The 21,870-nt window shown below is 44.4% G+C and overlaps 1 long non-coding RNA gene across 3 annotated transcripts in view; it reads right to left on the bottom strand.

Moving 5' to 3' along the window:
* Window positions 1-21,870, bottom strand: part of LOC141740410 (uncharacterized) — a 151,313-nt gene that overhangs the window by 52,381 nt on the left and 77,062 nt on the right. Inside the window, exon 3 of one of the 3 annotated variants that reach the window (XR_012586023.1) lies at window positions 4,640-4,759. The exons of the other annotated variants lie outside the window; for them this stretch is intronic. This is a non-coding gene — a long non-coding RNA (uncharacterized LOC141740410). Of the gene's footprint in view, window positions 1-4,639; window positions 4,760-21,870 lie in introns of those variants that run through there. 3 annotated transcript variants of the gene reach the window in all.

The following is a 21,870-nucleotide window of genomic DNA, read 5'->3' as shown; positions in this document are numbered from 1 at the left end:
TCCAATTAGAGTTGTCTCACAGAGTATGCGGAGAAGAAAGAAGGCGAAAAAAGATGAGAGAAGAATATTGCAGCAGGGTCGCGTAACAGCATATGAAGAGTGGGATAAGCAAACCACAAAGCTACCGAGGGCATTGCTGCTTTCAACCATGGCTACATAGCTTCCACTTGGCCACAAGACAGTGAGACTTAACATTCATGAGAGAGGGAGGAAGAGGGTTGTGAGGTTGTTTTGTTGTGTGTTGCTATACAGCACAAAAGCAAGCTTGACTGAACATACATGAAAGGTAGAACCACATCCCCATGACAAAAATTCATTTGTGGCCTGCCCGTGTCTTCTTGCAGTAAACAGTTCAAAGTGTTCCACACATTTGGAGTTTCCTGTTTTCATATGGGCCGCTCAAGAAAAGATAGAGTAAAACATAGGAAAAAAAGAAAAAAATTGAACACTTTTAGATATTACTAAAAAAAATGGTGATTTTATTTTTTTTTTTAAGAAAAGAGCTAAATGATTGAAACCTTAACTTTTTTTTTTTTTTCTTCAGAAGCACACCAGTTTCAACTACAATTTGGGCAGCAAAAGCTTCTTAATTCCATGATGGAAACAGTGAGTCAGAGACCTGAGCTTTGGGGACTAACCAGAGAGACAGGGGGTTCCCCCTTTAAACCCCATCTCAATGAGAGAGCTACTGGTGAAGAACCAGAGCAGCTTTTTAGGGCAATCCCATGAACCCTAGGACGAAGGCAGGGAAAGGGCAGCTCTGCGACCCTGCAAGTGCAAGCTGTGCTCATCATACTGTTGGCAGTCCTTAGGGTGGGTGGAGAAGACATAATATCTGAGAGCATTTTTCTCTCTTCTCTTTCTCTCTATCTTTGTCTCTCTTATTTTTACTCTTAACAAAAACATGTTGAAAAGTTACAGCTTTCTTTCCTGGGTGGAAAAGGAACAGGTTTTGAAATCTCAAAATTTTGCAGGACAGGAGAACTGCTTTCTGCCCAGCTCAAAGGAAAAACCACGTCACCTACAAGATCTGCACATGCACCTTCTGGAAATACGACTCTACCTAGAGCTTATTAGTGCGACTATAAATGAATTGTTCAGCTCCCTGCAGAATTTATGTACCTTGCTTGACTTGCTGACTTTGGCAGTTTCTTCTATATTCCAAGCAATAAGAATTATCTGCTGCATTTCTTTTCTTGCATGGCTAGTTTAATACAACTGAAATATTTTCCTGCCTTCATTCTTTGTCATAGATACTTGTCAGACTTCAAAGAAATAGTCAGAGTATTATATTTGCAATTTTTCCTCTCATAACCCCTGTCCAGGTTCAGCAATTGGCATTTTCCAGTCTCAATCTTTTTTCCTAGTCTTTATAGAAAGTCTCTATAATATTATTTTAATTCCTCTTACCTAAAAAAAAAAAAAGAAAAAAGAAAATCCACAATAAAACCCTTCACCTTTCCCTTCCCAAGAGAAATAGTCTAAAATAGGAATATATTTTCTTTATATAGTGTCCTGGATTAAAGATATTTTGGAATCAGAAATTTGGTTGGTAGAATTTGATTCCTGCAGCTGTTTTCTTAGCTGCAAAGGAAAGAAGAAAGTTTCTACATGCAGCACTGAGAAGACTGAGAGCCTGAGGGTAGAGCCATCCTCAGTCTGAATGAAATCACAAGAAATGTCTCAGCTACAAGACACAACCCACACAGACAGCAAAGATCCATAAAGGTGCCCAGGACCTGACCCATCCTCACTGTCATTAAATCCGAGACAGTAATGCTGTGGGGCTGCTGGCAGCATGGCAGGGAGATGAGATGTGGCCATGTCTGCATGGAGCCTTCCTGGAGGCCTCCCCACTAGCATCCTACTACCTGGGGTCTGATCAAAGCACTGGGCATGGCCTCACAGCACCTTCACACCGTGGAGCCAGGTAAGGCTGGCCAGAGGGACAAAACTCCTTCTCTGCAGCCTGTGCCCAGAGATGGGCTGTCCACACCCTTCAGTGAGCAAAACAGCCATTGTGGTCCACAAGGAACAGTGTCTACAACTCACAAGGGTCAAGAGGTGGGAGCCTTCCTTATGGCCTTGCTCACAAGCAAGTCTGACTTGCCACGGGTGGCTGATGGTTGGGGGATGCTAGCTCCTGAAGGCTGCCTTCATGTCTTCTTCATGGTCTGCTGTGGGAAGAGGGTGGCCACCCCACCTCATGAGTACATGATGAGCTTAGCTTAGCTCTCCAAGGGGGATACGCCTATGTTCTCATCCCACTTAGGGTCATACTGGCTTTGAAGTAGGGCCTTTTCCTGTTCTTTTTAGCTGGTGATGATTGTCACTTGGGTCTCATAAAGACTAACTTGAGCTTCTGGGAATGCCAGAGCATGTAGGGTCAGCTGGCAGTTCAGAAAATGTGGAACGAAAGGGTTTATAGCACAGGGCTCGAGCTTGCAGCTGATTTCTTTTCTCCTATCTGACTTGTACCAGTGACTAACACATTAGAGGATAATGGATGGTTAATTCCTGTGCCCACAGCAACAAGAGGTGTTAAGAGAGGGAGTGGGATCAGGATAGAAAAGCTGCTTCATGGGTCCTAGACACCCGCACATACTAGGACTTTTTCAGCACCGGTTTATGAACCTGTACTTCACAGAAAGACAAGTAGCTACAACTAACGCAAAGACACCCAGTGCCTCCGTTTGCCACAATTCATGTGTGTACGACACATACATCACCCCCAAACCAAATGCAAAGCACATAGTCAGCTTCCCTGCTCTACCAACACAGAATTATTCAAGCCCAAAAGCCAACTAAATGACATAAAATTTGAGCTCTTTTATGCCCCACCGAAATCCAGCCTCCAGCTCCGTAAGTCTGTAGCTGTATATAACCTACTTTGCTTGGCAGAGCAGGTCTTCTGGTGTGCCACCTGTGCAAAGAACCACCACTATCTGCAGTGCTTTTCTGGCAACCGATTATGCTTAATCTGCTTCATTAGTACTGGTCAGGGGAAATGACATTTCTAATTAAAATGTTCAGCATTACCAGAAGTTTTTGGCTCACAAAAGTCTCATTGTGGAGCTGCAAAGAGAAGGGAGAAAAAAAAAAAAAAGAAGCACTGCAGGTACAAATCTCATGGTTGTCTTTGGCAAAAAAAGAAAAGGAAAGGCAATCATGGGAATCTGTTCCCCAGCATAGACTAAGTTCAGAGCTGCTTTCCATGCCAACTTCATAAACGACGTTTCTGTAAAAGTAACTACCTTTGGGTTGAAGTATAGTCAGTCAAGTGGGTAACCAACACACAGCTGAACACATAGAGATATACAGAAATATCTATGGCATCTTTGTTGAAAGTTAAAAAAGGAAATGCTCATAAAAAAAAATAAAAAATCCATCAACAATGAAAGCCAGCCCTTGGACCAGTACGTATTGTGGAACATAGCTTGAAAAAGAGGCTAAATATATAAGGACACCTGTGTCCGAAGTACCCAACTACTATAGCAGAACAAAGCCATTCTAAATGATGCTGCTGCTCATCCTATCTGCAATGAAAGGGGAAAAAGAAAAGGCAGATTTAGGTAAGAGTGACAAAGAGGAAAAGAAAGAGACATTGCTTACTTGTTTCTACAAGGACTTCTACAGCAGAAGAGGGGATGGGCCTCAGCTAACAGTGTCATTAGATAAAAATCATTGCTCGACAGGAAAGGTGATGATGATTAAGAGCCGGATTGATTGATGGGGGCAACAGTGAGACGTGGCACACAGCCAAGTCAAATCATACCGTCTTCTGAACAGCCCAAGTGAGATGATATGGTCTGCATCAGGCCAAAATTAGAGCCTGGCATATTTTTCATTGCAGCGCCTGTTTCTTTGTAAAGACCTGAAGGTATTGAAATTTAGGCTGACACACTGCAGGCTCTCCCTTTCAAAGGGGAGGAAGGAGAGGGCTTAATCCAAACATACAGATTCTGTTTTGCCCTAACGTAGCTCCTGTAAATTTCCAGTGCCTTTTTTTTGGTCCTTTTTAATGTTTTGAAGATGAGGGATAGGGCACAGAGATCACTATTATCCACTGGGGAGTCAGGTTTGCTTGGTCGCACCCCTGAGGGCACCCTTGGAGGCAATTCCCTCTGGCTTGGGAAAGCAGCACGAGAACAAGGCCATGCCAAGGGGGATGGGGGGGCCACCGTGGGCCTGAGACCAAGCTTCACCACCCAGCTCAGCCTATGGCCCAAGGGGGTGCTCCAAGGTCATGAGTTCTCTGAATTATGCAGAAAAGAACTTCTAAATAATTAAAAAAACCTACCCGTTGACAATTCTTATGTTGCTATTTAAAGCTCTTATCAAGGAAGAAAAACAGGAGATTCAATGTACAGAAATACATCCCCCCACCTGGAAATTATGCTATTAGAAGGAAGTAACTTAAAATAGGAGTTAGGATGCAAAGACATCCAACATCCAGCTTCCCAGGCTCTGTGCAGATCCAGAGCTTGGGCTGTAATAATCACTCCTATTTCAGTAGCACCCCAGGCCTTGAACCAAGACAGGCCAGCGCATGATGGCTTGCGGCTGGTTGGTCAGCATGGAACAGCAGGGCAGGACCTACATTTTGGGACCCCCAACCCCCATTTCACGCACAGGATACAGAGGCCAGAGCACCCACGGCCAGTCAGCTATCCATTTTGTGCTGTTTAGCGACCGCGCACAGCATCGGGGCAGTTTCTGCCACAGACCTCCAGCAGTGCTCTGCCCAACCCGTTGCCATCTGTGAAAAAAGAGAAGATGCAACCGGAATTTAGCAGACAGTTTTGCAGGTGCTCTGTACGTTATGATGGAGCCAGAAACTTAATTGTGGTCAAACGCATTTTGGTTCCATTCACATACTCCTCCTCTCCTCTGTCAGTCAAAACTGTCTGGGTATACCTGCAGTGATGTGAAAGGTCCCCCTGCCCTTCTGGGTAGTCACTTGCCTCATCAGCATTTTGTGAGATTCAGTGAACAAGTGTTTCTCTTTGCTGTGTTTCAAGAGGTGAAAAGTCAGATGAGATTGGGTCTGAAAAAACAAAACAAAACAAAGGTGGCCTGGGACTGAAGTAACGCTAATCATCCAGACGGGTTGGACTCCTTGAGCCCATCTCCACAAACAAACAAGGATCTGGAACAAGGCAGGAGACCGCCAGAGGCACATGGAAGAAAAGGGATAAACACACTGTTGGGCTCAGCTCTTCTAAGCCATCGTATTACGTGCTTGTGGTTAGGGGGAGCAATTTCATCGGAAAAAATGTTTCCAAGAGAATTTTCTATATAAAAATAACTCATTAATGAAGGATAACCCTGGGAACCAGCTGGAAGCATCTGCATTTAAACCTCAACACAAGGGGAACAAATTAAAAACCCTGAAGAGGTGTCATGGCAATGTGGGTACTTGCTCATTGCATGACAGCATGTTCAGGTCAGTTATCCCGCTTCAGTGTTTACCGAGGTCATGCTTGTAGTTCCAGAGACGTCAGAAGGACAAAAGCTTGCTGTGCCACATCACTAATCGATTTTGCTAAGAAGATTAAAAAAAAAAAAAAAGACTGGATATTAAATGAAGGGAGCAAACAAAACCACGGACTTCTTGTTTTCAAAAAAGAAATTAAAAAAAAAAATATAGGTGAGTTCAGTAGGGAATCCTTCAATTTTCCATCTGTGTTTATTTTAACTCGAAGTTGTCTTCCTTACTGTGGTGTCTCTACTCACAGGTGCAGGAAAAAAAAAACCTCAAAAGAACATAGTACTCCTCTGTATCATCTCTGTCCTCCCTTGGCCGCCTCTGTTACCGGAAAAAAAAGCAGTAAGATCTGTTTGAGGTGGCCTGGTCATGTTGACAAGCTAGTCTCTAACCAGAAGTCACAAAAGAATTATAATCAAAACCACACGGGACTATTTCAGGAAAGCACGTGGGCTGCTGGAGTGAAGGATCTACTGTATATGGAGAAATTGGTGTCTCTCTCCTGTATTCCTCCAAAGTGACACATATGCCACAAATAATCTTCCAGTATTTGGGACTGAAGCTTGCTGGCATGTAAGATTTATTTACATCTAGCCCTTGTCTGCGTAACAAAAAGCTTGACCACCGCTCATCTCAACATTAGTGAGAACATACCCTGCCCCTTTTGCCCAGTTCTTGGAAGTAGTTTCTGGCGAATAAACACAGTAAGGAATAGCAAGTGGAGATCTCGCATAGCCTCTAGGCTACAAATGGATCGTTATTCACGCGATGCTTTTCTCCCTAAACCCCACACATTGTTAAGGTTATTTATAGGGCTCCTCCCAGCAGTAGCAGTTAGCAATATAAACAGCCAGTAAATTTCAGGGGTGCACTGGATACAAAGATCATTCTGGTTTTACACTTTCGCTGGGTATTTGGGGAGGTTTTGTCTATGAACTCGGAGCCTTGTGGGACCTTCAAAGCCAAAATAATAAAATTCACACTGTTAAACATTATTCATTGAGCTGAGAGGTTGCAGCATCACATCTGAAATGGTGGGTGGCTTTTTAAGCAAACGCCCTTTGCTGCCGGACAGGGGGCAGGCTCCAAACTGAAACTCGCCCTCATGCCTTTGTGAAGTTACAGCTTTATTAAGAGAGATTTTTTCAAAGGTGTTGCTGAAAGGTAACTGCTTAAGTCCTCCTCGGTGCTTTTGAAAACCTCTTCTGCTTTATGAAGCAATTTGCAGGTCCAGCCCCTCCGAAGGGCTCAGGTGGCGCGCGATCGGCAGCGTGGCGCCCGGGTTGAATATTTCAGAGGCAGAGCAGCGCCAGGAGCTCCCATCGCCCGCAGCCACACGCGCTCCTGGGCTGATGCCTCTAGCAGCCAAAGCCAGCTTTGCACCACCTGTGGGCAGCTACCAGAAGACTCCAGCGGGGCGGCTTGTGGCAGAGGGTGTCTTACAATAAAGTCTAGAACCGGCTTCTAGATCCCTTTTCTCCATGTTCCCGGGGGTGAGCTGCAAACGCCCAAAGCTTCATTTCCCCTCTTCCCCCTACTCTTAAACGGGAATGAGTAGTTTTTATTTGAACATTTGCCTTTCCTTGCAGTAGTCCTTGAGAAAGGGAGTCAGGACACTGCCTCAAGAGCTGACTACACACAACAGGTAGGACATGTGTCTGGGAGTCAGGAGCCTACAGCTTTCATCCCAGCTCTGCTTTTAGCCGAGTATTAGCTGCAAAAAGTATCTTCACCTCTCATTTCCTTGCCAGATATTTGGACTGCGAGCACTTAGGAGTAATGATAACACCTCCTTACAAATTTGGACAGCATCAGCCCTGGCAGAACTCGGATTTTAGGTGAATCCCACCACAACAGTACAAGGCAGCCCATAGACAAGGTCCCAGGATAATCAGCACGATCATGGCAACAGGCAAACATTTTTCAGCAGAAGACACTGACACCTAAACCCAATGAAGTTAATGAGGATCTCTTACAACTCAGCAGCCGAGTTTTCCTTAACACTTTCATCAAGTCATTCCCTCTAACTTATCTATTAAAGTTTGCTAATTATACACTATGCAGCACTGATACTAAGTCAAAGTATTCCAGCTGTATAAATAGAGAAACACTTAGGCAATTGCTTTTGATTTAGGTAACAGTTTTACTTTAGGGCTATTTAAAGAAGCTGCTCTCCCTCTTAATGGCTAAAATAAAACAAGCCGATGGATCTGTCATCATTCCTGACAGGTGGGTGCCAGCATCACAAATCAATCCCACAGCCAGCTCCCATTAGCACCTCACTGGAAATCTCTCTCTGAAGAAAGGTCCATGCCTGAGTCGGGGATAAAATGAGCCCCCCCCCCAACTCTATCATTTCTAGAGTCTAAAACACACAGATACTGCAGTCGCATCAGTTGGCCTGAGTCGGAGGGGGGGAGGTGGAGGAAATTGTGATGCCTGAATTATTTTTCTGAATGCTCCGTAAAGGTCCTCTGTTAACTCAGCACTTTATTCCCTGAAAACCTGTGATGTTGACTCAAAATGATGCGACAAGCAAGGCTCAAAACAGGAAAGAGAAAAAGGAAGTATGGTGGTGATAACGAGACGAGGCAGTGAATCAGCAAGAAATAAGCACATTTTCAAACCAACCCTTACGTTAAGTTTTTAGTATTAACTCGGATCCACCTTTCTCCCTGATCTCATTTCTTCACCCGCCTCACGACAGCGAGTATTTGGGGTTGACATGTGGAGTCGTTTGTAAATCTCTGAAAGTAATTTGCTCAAGAGCAGAAGTTGCAAAAAGGCAAACGGAAAGGCTACAACTCTGGCCCAAGCCAGGACACAGCAAGAAGCACGACTGTGTTAGTCCCCAGCAGAGGAAAGTGAGCAGAGCGGGGCCTGTAGAGACGCAGCAATAGATAACCCTTTCTTGGGACGGACGACAATGGTACTATCTAATGCACAGAGTATACACTTACATACTTTTTTTATCTCATTAAAATCCTGGGTATTATTTGCAGAGTGAGCAGAGAAGAAAGAAGGGGAGGGGGGAAAAAAAAAAAAAGATTTCCTGAAAGAACAGCAAGCAAAACCAAACTCACTTCAAAATAATTTTTAATGGTCTCCTACCCTTTGAAATTGAGAAAGTAGAGAGTAAGAAAGTGGCAAGATTTAAAATTCCAACTATTTAGGATACACCCGGATACACTCCTGCATAATAGTGCTCAGATTGTAGCTAAAATAAGAGTATGGAAACATGGGAACTCAAAGCAGCTGATGTAAAATGCCTCTGTGAAGTGATAGGAACATTGAAAATTTGGGAACAATATGTAGTCAAGTTGCTCATATACTTCTCACAGAATGACCGAGATCATTTTAAAAAACATGAATACATTTGATGCGAGTGATCTTTAACAAAGATTTGCTCCATGGCACATGGCATCCTTCAAGTCCTTTTGGCAAACAGGTGTTACAGGTAGTTGCTCTCTTTCAAAAACAGATCAGCTTTGAGGGCTACAAATGTTTGGAAATCATTAGCTAGATTAACCATACCCATGTTCAGAAGCACAGGAGGGATATGCTTCCAAATGCTACGCACCTCTATATTTGTTTAAAAATTCAAATCTAGTGAGAAGACATGTCCCTTTTGGTTGACTTTTTCAGAAGTATTTTTCAGTCTGAACAGTGCCTATAAGCCAAAGAAAAAAAAAAAAAACAACAACAACAAAACAACCACACAACAAAAACCCCCAACTATTAAATGGAAGTCTTGTGAGATCTTGCTTGATAAACACAAACATGTATTTTCCAAAACAAGATTGTGCTTGCTGATATGCCGGTGGATGTCAGCCTGGCGGACCCGAGATTGACGTGACTCCTCAGTGACTGCAGCTCATGTTTATTTGGTTGGCCCATCCCTAAACTCTTTGTGCTGGGGGGCGGTTGTGGTAGGATGAATTTTAACTGGACGCTCACAGTTGTAATAGCGTATTGCGTTTTAATTTCATTACTTGACAGTTTTCACCAAGAGTGAGCAACATGCTCTAGGAAGAGCAGCAGATAAATCTAATCTAAGCACCTTCATTATTTTGTCAGGAAAAGGACAGGTCACATTTGTTTGACCTTTTTTTCCCAAAGTCCAATCTTTGCCCAGTCATGCGCAATCATCACAGAAGTTCATTCCCCACTGCCAGCAGGGCAGGCAATACTGAAATAAGCGCGTGATGACATCTACTTGTGTTAAAAATAGAAAAACAAAACAAACAAACAAAAAACCCCAAATCAAGCAGCAACAGCAGCCTATTCAGTAAAAACAACATGGTATGGGCCCCTTTAAGTGGAGGAGATTTAAACCTCTGGGAGTCTCTGGGATGAATCTCCCAGGCTCTTGCGGCAAAAGGGTCTCTCCGTCACTTGCTGCTTTCTCCTTTTCCCTCCATGTGCAGTCTCACACTTGCCCCAGGTGGCCGAGCTCCAAGGCACCATCACTAGCCAATTGCCTGCACTGTATTCTCCAGGGTGGAATAAAGATCCCTTTACAAATGCGTTTCAGTTAGGAGGGAGGCAGAGGGACGTGCTAGACCCAAGCACAAGGCTAGAGAGCTCTAGCTTAGGAGAAAAAGCTGGTCTGGTCTGTTTGTTTGCCTCTTTGAAGGGCTGCTTTAGGGTCTGGCTCCAAGTTCAGGATTTTCCATGCTGAACCTGATTTGAACCTGAATCGGAGCCCAAGTTTCCTTTGGACATAAATCAGCTTAGGGACAAGATCTGTCCAAAGACACATGTGAGCAACTCCCAATGAAGTTAAGGGCTGATGTGTGCGTGCACATGTCTGTGTAACTGTAGGAAGGTCATGACTACGTGCCTATTTTATAAACTTTGGGTAGTTGTTTGATGTGTTTTTTTGCCTTTCATTGCCTCTGTACTTGGTAGTGATTCTTGTTTCTCAGTGTTTGGAAAGAACAAGGCTTCTCCCGACACTAGCTGTTGCTCTCAGAAGACATCATACATAAAGTCTTGCTGGATTTCCATCTCAGTCAAATGTTTACAATAAAGTTCTGGAAATGAGAAAGTCAGGGTTATGGCCTTCTGTCTGGCATACATGTGCTATCTCACTGTGGCTGATCACAGCGAGCCAAAGCTATCTAAGATGTCCCGCAAGACTGAATACTTTGAATCAGCGTCTCCGCACCTTCTACTCTGCTCCATGCCACCTCTGATCTCTGTGGGACTGCACACATTCACACGCAAACAGCAAGTATTTAACCTTAGCTAAGTAGAGTTTTTTTAGCTTAAAAGAAAGCCGATAAAGAAATTCTCCTTCAGCAGACCCATCTTTCAAAGATTTTATTATTCTTATTCATACTGAGATGTTTTTTTCTCCATAGGGAAAGAAGCCCTCTAGATTTCTTTAAGAGAAGTCTTAAAGATTCAGTCAGCCTGCAGTCATAACAAGGTAGAAAAAAAAATATTACTGGGGGAGCTGTATGGCGTGGAGCACATGGGAAGTTTCTTCGAGAATTATTTTTTTTCCTGCCAAAGGAGACTGCTCAAGAAGTGACGACCGGTTTCAAGTGAGAGTGGCAGCCTCACACCTTGAATAAAGCAAAGATCCTAAACAAATACAGACTTAATTACTTCTCCAAGCATCAAATGGAAAGCTATGTATCATAGGCATGTCATCAAGTGAGAAGTCTTGTTGAACATATAATAGATGGTTGATTTATGCTGGTCCCTCTCCACAAAGGGCCATCACCGTCCCTATTGGACCTCATTTCCATGGCAGATGTGACCTAGAAAATGATGGAGTTTACTTTTTGGTTATGATAATCTTAAATACTTAACTACCACCTTTGTATACTGCATTCAAAAGACTTTTTTTTGTTTGTTTTTATTCCGAAAACTATAACAAAAGTCAGTTCAGCATCAAGTATAGAGTTGCTCTGTGTGTGGAAAAAAGCTAATAGCTCCAAGTACAGTATAGGATGAAGTGGATCTCCATACCTTCAAGTTCTCAGGGAGAAGGGGAAAAAAAACACTGGATCAAATTTAGCTTTGGCCTAAGCGGGTGCAATTCCCAGAGGGATTTGCACCCGCTTATGCCAGGATTGAGTTTGGCTCATGGAGCTTGCAGGGTGGTCGTGTAATTAAATTATATGGTGGTTCAGTATATTTCTACAATGCCAAATGATGCAATATTTTTTCAAAAAAGACAGCTGCACATTATTTAAAACAAACTACCCTACCACCTTCGTTACCGGATTGTTCTCAGGATTCAGCAGTTTTTCAAACCATCGTTGAGGCATCTTAAGCTTTTGTCTTTAGGCAGGAACATTGACAGTCTGAATTATACACTGCTTCCTCCTTATTAGAAGCTGCTTATAAAAAAAATACTGCCACTGTGGTCTACAGTTCAATGAAGTCCATTGTAAACTCCCCAGTATAACATAAACCTCCCTAAAACACATAAAATTATTGGCTTCCAAGACCAGTCTCACTGAAAGAAAGCTCTGTATTTAGTCTTTGCTTAAAACACAGGTATTTGGTTTGGAATTCAAACTCCCAACTCAGTTTTAAAAGACTGGGTCCAAGGAAAGTTGACACGGACCATGTAATTTTAATTAAAGAAAGATTTTGCTCCTTTATGGCCAACAGGGGCATTGTAACGTTGACATATTGATGCTAAATAATTATGAGTCCATAAATAATTCAGTATATAAAAACGCTGTATGGCTGGTGCCAGGTAGCGAAGTGAAATAGCATTGAAATAGCTGACCTGCCAGGTTACTACTACAATGCCAGGGGATAGACAGGTAACGTGACCTAGCAGCTATCAAAACAGTGTAGCCTGTGGTGTTCGCTACCCACAGAGAGCACTTGAAAGTGGAAAACCAAGGGCTGTCCAGTTTTGTCACCTCAGTATTTTAGCACCACTGTCATGGAAGAGGATAAGCTTTTAGGACTGGTACCAAGGAGACAGGCAGTAGGGAAATCACATGCAGAAAGAGAAATATTAAAAAGCAAATTAGTGATGAATTTAAGGCGGCTTTTTTTTTTTTTTGCAGGAGCTGGGCAAATACCACAAACTTATTTCCATGGATAACCACTCAACCTTTAAGACTGAATTCAGTTCAGATGTGCTCCTGACCCTTTGCTGTTTGCTCTCCATGAACTTTCAGGAGGCAATTATTTATTGACATAGATAACTGGGAAAAAGAAGCTTTAACCTCTCACTCTAGAGTATTCATGCCAGCAGGGACATCTTTTAAGAAACATGGGATTTTAAATTTGTATTTATTTATTTTAAAGCTTGATAGAGAATCTTGCAGCTCTGGACCAAATGAAACATGTCACACAAGTTTGTCATGAGAACCATGTCCATAGGCCTTTCCAAATGTTTCTGCTCTGTGCCTTCAGCCATGATAACACTCGAAAATGGTCACCCATGGAAGCTGTGAGATCAATACATTTTATAAGCAATGAGCTTGGCAGGGAGTCAGAGGCCCCAGGCAGACAAAAAAAATCAAACGATCTGCCTAAAGCTTCACAAAGAGAGATGCGCGCAAGTGAACGTTACATTGAAACTTTCCTCTTTTATATTAACTATAGATAATAAAGACAATAAAGTGCAAACGTGACCAGGTTTCATAGGAATACTCATCACCTAGAAAAGCTCCGCAGGCTGATAAAGAAAAGATTTTCCAGTTTGTTTTCCAAGATTCTCCTTCCTGGTTCATCTGCTACACCTTTTTGCTCCTTTCCCTTTGTGAAGGCTCAGTGGCTTCAAGTACTTCCTCCGATTATTAGGGTTACACATTGACCAAAAGGAAAACAACTGACCACCTGTGACCAGCAAGAAGCCAGGCAATACAGCTCAAACCAGAATATCCACTAGGAAAAGCCTGGTGCTGGATTAAAGTAACGAAGCAAACAAAACTGCTAACAATTGTACTAGGAGACTTCATCAAGTCAGGGCTGGCTGGAAGATCAAGTGCTGAACAGGGATAAAAAGGAAATGCTGGACTGCTCCTTGCATCTGCCAGAACTCAAAGAATACCTCAATCCAAGAAAACCCTTGCAGCCCATCGAACCGTATGGTTTCAGTAGTTTACCACCGGAGATTTAGTTTTCGGTGTTTGGGCTTGGTTCATTACCCCTCTCACGCATACCTTAGGTCTTTGTACACACTCCAAGCTGCCCCTGTGAGTACAGTTGTGTTTGATTTTCATTAGTGGATTAGAGCAGAAAAAAAACAAAACAAAAAACAACAAAGAAACATTTTCCCTCAAGGAAATAGTCTTCAAATACTTGTGTGCCCAGTTCTATGTCCGCACGTATGTTGCCAAAGACACAGCCAGTCCTATGCACACAGCTGGAGGTCCAAGCAGCACAATGGCTGCAGTGGGAGAGCCAGGTCTACCTCCAGGTTCTCACACACACTGGCCAGTGGGATGCCGGCAGCTACCTCCAGCAACTGCAAGGGGGTATATGAGCAGCAGGAGTGCAAAATAAAGCCCAGGGACACTTTTACATGCCAATATAAGGTTACTTAGGGTTTGGGGTTTTTTTTTTTGACCCCACACAACTCTTGTCACATCTCCACTGCAGGTGCAGCCCTCTTTTCATCCTCTAAATCAAGACATTTCCTTTCCCATGGTTGGGGAAAAGAATAGGCTCCTCTAACTCCAACCAGAAGGGTACCTCCCTCTGAATGATTTCTTCCCTCTTATTGCTCTCCTCCCCCACAGTGACAGCTGCCTTGTGGTTGCTGCTGCAAGGACCAACATTACAGGCAGACCTGAGAGCCTGTTAGTGCAGGGCTGTACTTGCACCCTTGCTTTACTCAAAACCTTCATCCCTCCTTTTTTAAAAAGGGGAATATACACAGATCCCTGACCTCGATACCTACTATCGCTTTGTGGGTGGAACCCACACTTCAGTTTTGGAGAAACAGAAGACCCCGATGGCCACATATGGACTGGCTTCACACAACTAGGGAATGGTCCAAGACAGAGTGCCACCACCAGTATGTACCTCTGAATCTTCATACAGACTCACAAGAACTTAATATGGTCACTTATGACCGCATTTATAGAGGAGGGGAGCTTTGCCAAGGCCTCAGCATTGGCAGAATTCTATCTCCTCCAAAACAATTGGGCTTTGGGGATATTTTCAAGTTCAACAGGACCAGAGCAAGTCCAGGCCAGAGAGTGTGAGTTCTGAGTTCGCTGCAAACAAGACGCAAGCCACCCACCCATCACAGAAATCACATGCAGACCAAGCACTGGGAATTCTCATAAAATTATCACTCTCCTTTTTGCTGAACCCTGCCAGATAATAGAAAACTAAGACACAAAAAAAAAACCCCAACCCAACAGCTTGACACAAATCCATAAAACATCTCATGGATAGGAATAAAAGTGTGCAGAGAGGAGGCAGAAAAACGCATTGACCCTAAAGCACAGGCTAAGGAGAAATGGAAACAAGACTTAATGCAGAGAAACCTAAACAAGACAAAAGCAAGCTGGAAAACACAGTCCACCTTCTACTGTTACAAAAGCAGCTTGGGCTGGCAGAGAGGCACCTCTGATTTCTGTGTGGCTTTTCCACCAGCTCTTGGCTCCATTTCCCTTCTGGAATGGGGGCATCCCTGTCGGGAAGGTCCCAACGTGGCCATTGCCACCCTGGTGGAGTCAACTTTGACAAACACATATGTTTGTGCACATTTGCTAAGAGGCCAGAATTAAGAGTCAGAGCTTTTATCTCTTCTTATATCACCTTTTCTAAGAAGCTTCATGATCCAAACAAACGAAAAAAGGGCCTTATTTCCATGGCTGACAGCCCAATATGCTCAGCCTGAAAGAAAGAGCAACGTGTGTCTGCGCAAATGGTTTACTTTCCAAGAGGCCTTTGTGCTTTGTCAAATTAACACCTGGAGAACGAGACAAGGAGCAGTTTCATCCCCAGGCAGCGTGGGACATCCCCCAAGTTTCCTCACGGCCTCTTTTGCAGACGCGGTTCCCAGAAGAGGGAGAGCGCGAGTTGCTGTGTGTTTGCTGTGTGTGGCCGAGCTCCTATTCCCAAGCTCTTAGTTACTTAATTATCCTTCCTCTGAAGGGTCAAGCTTTGGCTAAAGAATATCCTGCACTCAGTTATCCCTCATCCTAATGAATGCTAATAAAAAGCATTTAGTCGACAAATGCAACATAAAACTCTGCCCTATTTCATTGCATCTGCTTAATAAGAACCTCATTTAATATCAAATTACTGCCTGCTCAGCCAAAGCCTTGTATTTGTGGTAACAGGGCTGCGAGGCGGGAATATCAAGAGCTGCAATATGGAAATTCCTCACTAATATTCTCTGCAGGGCCGTGCGATTACTTAATTCATTTAGCCGAGCAAGTCTGATGGCTCGGCCAACTGTTTCACAACACCGAGCACAATGCTAGGCAACTGGCCTCCCCACGGGCCGGTCCTGCCGTATCGCTTTTCCTGGGACCCAGCTATTAACAGTTGCTTTGGGGATTTCAAAGAGGATCACAGATAGTGTTACTAAATGAATGAGCTTGTAGTAGCGGACATGAAATCCTGCTTCTTCCCAGTCAAACACCAGCCAGGAGATGCCCTGCGAGACAGCAGCCAACAAAGAAACAGCGTAGTTGGGTTTAACCTCCATCTGTCTGTTTCGGGGAGCATCAGAGCATGGGCAAGTTGTCCGCATTTGAAAATATTCCCTCTTGCAGTTTTAGAGAGACCTGCCTTAAAAATCCACCCTGCCCCTCCTCCTCCCCACAGCCGCTTGACTCAGCTGGCTCCTGTAGCAAATCGAGTTCTCCATAGTGCACATCAAACCTTTCGGGGGAAATTTTAAAAAAATGTAAACAGTGATAATTCCCAGCTCCCATGAACAGTCACTTACCAGAACAATTTTCACACACATTCTTCACAGCTTTAATCAAACCTCAGACAGTAACGTTTTAGGGGAAGGGATTTAGTCAGTGTATTTGAGGTAGCAGAAGGAACCATATTAAGAAAGAAGGCTAAACGTTACCATTCACAGACCACGGGTTTTTAAAACAATTAAAAAAAATATCCTATCATGATTTTAACTGTGTACACAGTTTTGGCAAGACCAAATACTGAAATATTTTGTCGTGGTTTACATTTGTAAAAGGATATTGAAAAATTGGAGAGGGTATAAAAAGACACAACCCACAAATGTGATTCAGCAGCTGCCTTACAGTGGAATTTAAAGCGTTTGATTTTCTTAGTTCTGTAAGAAATGACTAGATTATGGAATGTGTGTGTCTTCACAGGAGGAAAACGGTCTAAAAAGTGTGATGAACAGCAGCAGAAAAATTACCTGCAGCACTGCAGTCAGGCTGACACAGGGTATCCTGTGATGGGCACAGGCTAACAAGCAAAGCAATAGCTCTGTCAGTACCATTTTCAAAACAGATGTCCGTCTTGGAGATACTGTTTCATCAAATAGGTGATTGAGCTCAGGAAAATACGTGGGTGGAAGGCAATGGTCTGCAGCAGGTCAGACTACGAGTGGTATTGGATGGGGTACGGTACAAGTGCAGAGACTGGCAAGAGAAGAGAGTTGAAAAAACCTGAGGAGACCCACTGTGGAGAGAAACATGCACGTGAGAAGCAGAGCAGGGCAGTCTTCTGCTGTACAGAAACGTCCCTCCACACAGGGCATCGCTCTGAAGCAAGATAGCTCGTTCCTACATGCGTCCCTCTAAATCATCTTATTTTCACCATGACCTTCCACTGTTACATGCTCCCTCGCGGACATAACGCACACATGCTAACACTGGGACAAAGCAACTGGAAAACACTGCAGATACTCTAGCATATATTTTCCTATAAGAGGAAAAAACCACATAGAGGGCCAGGAAACCCGCATTGTTTCAAGACTCTCCAGGGCAAGCAGATGTCCTGAGGGCTGTGGGGAAAGGCATTTGTGGGAAAGGGCAGCGCCTGCGTTACACACCGGGGCTGCTGCCGCCACCACCTCCCTGGCAGAGGGGAGGCGGACCATGGGTAGCAAAGTGCCATTGGAAAACTGGATATACCTACGATGGCACACTAATGCATCTGAGTACCCACATTTGGTAGGGCAGAGTGACCCCATCTCTTCCTGCTCCATAGGACTTTTGCAGATGGTTTCTGGGGTGTCAAAGCGGGAGCAATGCGATCCATTTCAGCCTTCAGCACGGTTGTCTTGTGCCCAGCTTTACCGCTTGCACAGTTTTTACACTGCTGCTCCTCGCAAAATGCTTGGAAACCAAGGGTGTGCCTAACTTCAGCAATTATAAAAAGCTATTTTGCATAGGAAGCCATTGTTTTACACACACACCCCCCTAGTTTCTTGCTCTCATAAAAAAAATAAATCGAAGCTGGATAATTTCAAGAAAATTTTCAACCTTATTTGCATGTAAAAAAAGTCATTCCCCCTGCACACATGCCGCCCACCCGCCCTCCCCCCCATCTGCTTTCCTGCTTTGCAACCCACAGTCTGTCACCAGCAACATGCAGAACCCAAAATTCAGTAGCAACCTGGGGTCCTGTCATGATTCATTCTTTGGTATCTCTTGCCTGGTTTTGCTTTCAGTGGCAGGTTCCTGTGGATTTGTGATCTCACTGCAAAACTCTGAAAAAAACCTGAAATAGTTCAGATTTGACTTAAAGCTGGAGATGCACTTAATGGAAAGGACTGACTTTCTGGGAAGAACTCAGCCCTTGTTCATCCATGGATGCACAAACCATGGCCAAACTTTGGTATGGAAGAGAAATCCTCCTCCCCCAAAATGGCCTCGTTTCCAATTCAATTAAAATGAAATAACCTTACTCTACCGTCAACTTTGCCAGCCTTCAGATTCTCAAAGCCAAGGTATTTCTTCACCTGCAAGGAGCACCACAGGACTTACAAACATCAAAAACATCACCCTTGCCAGTATTGGGCATATAACATTATTTATGCACGTGCTGAGAGGGAGCCGCCGTTACGTCCAAAACTGCTGCTGGTGGTTACAGTCATGACGAAAAGACCTCCCCAGCTGCACTCCTACATGCCCAGCACAGAACATGGCAGTTTGGCTCTGCTGATGAGGAGTCTGGCAAAACAAGCAATCTGGAAGGAGTTTTCAAGGAGGAGCAATGTGGCTGCAGGACACCTATGGCATAAACAACTTGGAGCTGTACAGCATCTTCCCCAGCACCCTGCGAGCTTTGCTGCTTTATGATCACACGCTTAACTGTCTGCTTCCAGGTAAACAACCACCTCCTGATCAGCCACTACTACTTTTAAAAATTTGTTCTGCTCATGTACTCCATAACTCCTTTGAATACCAAAGGGTATCTTTTTAGCAAATTTCTAAGAAGTTTCCCTATTGTAGTGCTAAATAGCAGAACACCACAATAGGGCAGGCAAAAAAAAAAAAAAAAAAAAGAGACAAGTCTACAAGTCTAAGTCTGCAAGGCTTGTGAACAGACAAGAAAGCAGATGAAAACCAGTACAGCCCTACAGTAAAAAGAGAAAACCTCCCTGGGCTTGTGCTTAGTCCGGCAGGTCCCTGTCTGCCAGCTATCATGGGTGGGGGGAACATCAGTGGGACCAAAATCAGAGACCCAGAAGGAAGAAGATCCCTGCAGTGGACTGAAAAGGCAAAATCTAGAGGACCTCTGGACAGACGTGTACTGAGAGCAAGGAAACATCTTCCCACATCTACAACGCTCTTCTGAGTCCCTGCCTCATCCTGGCCAGTCTGAAAAGCCAGTAGGTCCTTGTGGTTTGTAGGACGATGGACAGAGCAGGTGAAGAGGGACAAGTGTCCCTGATGCCCAGCAGCTGGTGGCAGAGCCACTCAAGCCTGCATGACCACCCAGCCCCTTCCCAACCTGAGCATGATGGGGCCACCACCACCAGCTTGTGCCACCTCTGCCAGGTAGCCACCGAACAGGGCTGCTGCCTCTGGAGCACCGCGGAGAAGTGAGCATATGGCAGGCCACAGTGTCCTCTAGAGGTGGAAAAAGATCTTATAATTTGGTGGCAGAGGAGGACGGGAGGGCAGTGGGAAGCAGGATTGCTCCACCATGCCAGGAGGGATCGCTCCAGGCTGCCAAGGGACACGGGTGGAGGATCACTGCTGGGCACAGGAGGGACAGACAGGTGTGGGGTCACACCACCCGGCTCCTTCACAGGGAACAGTGGCCCCAGCACAATGAAAAGGGTCAAAATTCACTTACCCAGATCCAAACCACATAAATAAAATAGCTCCTCAAGGCTCTCAGATGTCAACCCCCAAATTTGGCAGCTTTGCTACCCATCACACCTCTTCTACTACTGGAGGGGGTTTATAGCCATTTGGGTTGCCAAACATAATCAACCTGATGCTGTGTGGGCAGATTGGGAGGGAGCCCTGCATGGTGGTGTGGCTGCTTTCTCTGGCATCTTCGGGTCAGACAGGACAATCTTTGTGAGGATAAGAAGGAAAAAAAAAATACGCAATTGCTGTGTGAAGTATTGGTTTGAGCCAGGAGCTGTTTCTGGTGTTCCTAAACATGAGGACCCCATGAGTTTGAGTAGTCCTGTGAGATTCCATACGACTGTAGAAAATGAGGCTCTTAAGTGCTCTAAAACTTGCTTTCAGCTAGTATCCTTATAAAACCAGGAAAGCCTCCTACGTATCTTTCAAAAATAGCTAAGATTTAAAAAAAACTCTTGATGGGAAAGACAAGAAAAAATTTAATATCCCTGCAAGAGGCTTGGTACTCTTGCCAGAGGCACTGTTCCTTGAAAGACAGATGCTCATACAGAAGATCCCACCCTTTCCGTCTGTACCATTGCAGTGTAGCTGCTGGTAAATGCCAGTCACCACAGGCAATGCGGTCCCACAAAAATCACTGCGCACAAGTACAAAGGCCTGATGCTTGACAAATCAAGAATCAAACAAAAAAAAGACACACACACACACACACCCCACACACTGTCGAACTGTTGCCCTGAAATTTTGCCTTGCTTTTCCCTCCTTATCCTCTTAGAGGTAAGCTGTGCTATTCCCTCAAAACAAGATGTCACAGTGCGTTCTGGTATCCACTTGCCCCAGGAGTCCCAGCAAAAACCTCTCTTGGTCAGCCAGGTCTTGGTAAGTCCCTCTTTTGAGCACCAGACTCTATTATTGTGAATATTACTAAACAAAAGAGTATTCAGTAACTCCCTTTAGTCCAGAGAGGAGGACAGCTGTTCCTCCCACCACCCTTTTGGCTTGGCCTTAGACCAGTCCAGAGCAAGCTGCAACACAAAGAAGCTGGGAATGTCAACCATAATATAAATAGTTATTTATAAACTGGTAATGGCTGCAGAGCCACAGGTACCAACCAGCTCTGCTTTGTGGAGAGAACGCTCAAAGGGCTGCCTTGTTCACGAACCAGTGACTGAGAAAACAGATGCCCACATGAGGACTGAAAGCCTCTGGGACATTTATAAAGGAATACATTAATCTCTGCATCCCAGTCTTGCAGCTGTAGTTGCTAAACCAACCTGGAAAGTACAATATTTCCCCCATTTCCAGCCTAGGAGAGGGAGGAGAACGAAAAGAACTGAATTTTAGTGTGTTTTCAATGAGCTCTGACTGTCGGTTAAGCTTGACCACGTGTGGCACTGGTGGAAATGATGGTAGGTGTCCCAGGGCAGAAACTCACCCTCCCACTACATCCCAAGCAGCTGCAGTAGGTCCAGTGGGGTGAGACAACAGCTCTCCCTGCTCAGGCCGCAGGATCAAGGCAGACTGTAGGATCAGCTCTTGGCTCAACACCCTGGGCACCACATATTGCATACGTTTGTAAGTAGCAAAACGTACCGAGAAGTAAGCGATAAACACGTTTTGTGTAAATCCTGCAGAAGCAGGGTTTCTAAGCACGAAAATACTAATCAAAACAAACCAACATCCCTCAGTACTAAACTCTCCCGAAGACACAAATCTCCGGTTTTTTGCTGGACTGTTCCAGCCAACGGCTCTGCCTTTGGTAGAAAATCAGAAAAGTTTCCAAGCCCGGAGACTTAATGCCTTGCTCAGGCAGGGAAGAGCCTCGTTACTTGCTGGAGTAGACGGTTAGAAGCTGCACTGCTGCGGCGTGCCCAGCAGGTGGTAATATTTGTTAAAAGTTTAGCCAACGCAGTCCCTGAACAGCAGCGATTTGCGCCTGAGCGTTAACGAAGCAATTCTACTGTTTGCAAAGAACATTACTTAAAAAACAATAACCGGGAAATAATTGTGTCGATTTGGTCCGATTTCTGCTTTCCTTTCAGAATAATCTGTCTCTGCACAGCGCAGTGGTCGCTGCATACTGAGGAAAAATTCATTTTCATCTTGTTCATACGTGCTGAAGTTCAC

This window comes from Larus michahellis, chromosome 3 (assembly GCF_964199755.1).
Source record: "Larus michahellis chromosome 3, bLarMic1.1, whole genome shotgun sequence".
In the NCBI taxonomy this organism is placed as follows: Eukaryota; Metazoa; Chordata; class Aves; order Charadriiformes; family Laridae; genus Larus; species Larus michahellis.
This window is presented reverse-complemented; position numbering and strand designations above follow the sequence as displayed.